Raw genomic sequence first — 2,408 nt, 5'->3', positions numbered from 1 at the left:
TTGCAAAGCTGGGACTAGAATGCCTGTCTCCAATGCACCTGCCCGTAATACTTCTATCTGGGGCCTTTACAATTGTACTTATTCTATCTCTGTGATTCTATCTGATACTCTGAGCAGTCCTGAGTGATAGATAGGGATTAAGATGGCTTTATTTTTTGTAGATAAGAAAATTGAAGCTTGGTGAGTTTATTTGACAGAGTCCTCAAAGTTAGAAAGTAGTTCTCCTAACTCAAAATTCAGTGCGTTTTCCACCGTGCCCTGTGGTTAGGAGGCACACACAGTCTCAGACTTTGCCCGATTAACCACCTGAGAATGGCCTCAAATGTAGATAATGACTACAGAGGAGGGCTTTCAAGGAGTAAATTAACCATGTTTGGGCATTCTTGCCAGGCCTCCAGCTTCCAAGTTGCATATCAAAATAAAAATCAGCAAGTAGCTGGCCCTGCAAATTGCCACCTGAACCTCAAACCAGCAGTTTGTGCCTGGGGTTGGGGGGTGGGGGGAAGCATCTCTTTATCTTCAAATCCACGCTTAGGGGACAAGTGCCTTTGTTTTCTGCTGGGACTCTGACACTTGCTCTTGCAGAGATGGTTCTCACGAAATATACGCTGGCAGAAACAATAATTGAATCATCAGCAGGGTGTTGTGAGTCTAGCCATGGTCCTCTCATTTTCCCTTAGGGGTTAAATGGGGATAGCAGCGTCTTTGCTCTTGGTCTCGGGAGGCGGCAGGGTGGTCCACTCCCGGTAAGGCGGTCCTGACAAGACAATGCTGGTCTAGATTGAGAGTGGCAGCTGGTAGTGGTTCCGTGGCTTTCCCAGTGGATAAGTGATTTGCTTGGTGGGGAGAGCTGGGTGGTTCTATGATTATGTTGAGGTGGACAGAAAGTGGGGGGTGGGGAGCCTGACTTGGGGAGAAAACTGGAGCTGGGAAGAGGTAGGGGACTGCAGAACGTGAGGCCAGGTCCCCAACAAGTCTGGCGTGGGGTGGGGGTGGGGTGGCAGAACACAGGGTTCAAGGAGGTGAGGAAAGGCTGTCCCTCCTTTGGCAAGTGGTGCTGGGCAGGGGAAGGGGCTCTGCCAAGCTAACCAGAGAGGGCTCCAGATGGGGCGAAATCAAGCAACTGTGGTTTGTTGAGAACGAGGAGCATTTTGGGGGAACTGAACTGATCACCCCCTCCTCCCTTGAAACCAAGGACTTGTACAACCACAGAAGCAGTCTCACCTTTAGCCCTGCTCCTTTTTCTGTCTTTAGTCTTATCAAAAACCAGGATCTGAGTCCAGAGCACAGTGAAATATAAAATGGAATAGAGGATAGGCCACCTGGATAGGCTTGGCGGCTCCTACAAACCTGCAAAAACATATTTACCTTGGGTGTGCCTCAGCAGTTCCCACTGTAGGAATAGTATCTGGTGGTTCAGAGAGGGTCTGGGTCCTCAAGCTGAATTTAGGGTTAACGTGGGTCCCCCTCACTCTTTGAGTGTCTGTCCCTCCTGCCCCGAGTGGCAAGCTTTACAGGCTTGTAGAAGATTTGCAGCAGGTGTTGACCGCAGGCTGAACGGACTCGTGTATATGTCCATTTTGCAGGAGAGGGTAGGGTGGTTTAGTGCTGGGTCACCCTGCAGGGTCACAAGCAAGCCACTGTGCAGGGGCCCTGGGTTATGCACAGGTATCCACTTGTGCAAGGAACCGTTGTATAACCGTGCACTTGTCCAGGGATGGCAAGTCACTTGCCAGATGTACCCTTGCTGTTACTGCCTCTGTGCAGGGGGCAGAGTGACTGTGCTGGGGCCCTGGGCAGTTTAGCTTGATCGAGGATAGTTTCTGGCTGCGGCCGCGTCAGGAACGTTTTGATGCCCACAGTAGTAGAAACCGTGTGAGTTTCACAATGGGGGCGGGTTCATCTGCACTCTGATTTGCCCGCTGCTGTGTTCTGCGTGCTCAGAGCGAATTTTCTTCGGCTCCGGGGGCTCTCCCTTGGAGGTGGGGATGCGGCGGGGGCCGGAGGAGGTGGGCGTGCGGCCGCACGGGACCCGGGGCTGTTGCAGGCAGGAAAGGAGACCCGCCACGGTTTAGGACGACCTCGATGCGACCCGGGAGAGGAGGCAACTAACTCCGGGGAAGACGAGCGAGCCCCAACACAACTCTCGATTGCCGCAGAGCGGACGACGCGGTGCGCCCGCCGGCGCGCATGGGGACGCACCCCAGCGGGCGCTCCCTGCCTTGACTTCCCCATCCCCGCTCGGGGGAGGGGCCCGAGTCGCGCTGAGGCCGCCGAGCGCAGAAAGTGCGCGAAGGGGACGCGGCTGGAGAGCCGCACACGTGACGGCGCCGCGCCTAGCCGAGCGGGACCCGGCGGCGGCGGCGGCGGGCGCAGCGGGGCGGCCCCGAGCGGCGCGGGCGGCGTCG

The sequence above is a fragment of the Neomonachus schauinslandi genome, chromosome 11 (genome assembly GCF_002201575.2).
Source record: "Neomonachus schauinslandi chromosome 11, ASM220157v2, whole genome shotgun sequence".
NCBI classification, from domain to species: Eukaryota; Metazoa; Chordata; class Mammalia; order Carnivora; family Phocidae; genus Neomonachus; species Neomonachus schauinslandi.
The sequence above is the reverse complement of the archived record's forward strand: the minus strand, read 5'-3'. Positions refer to the sequence as shown.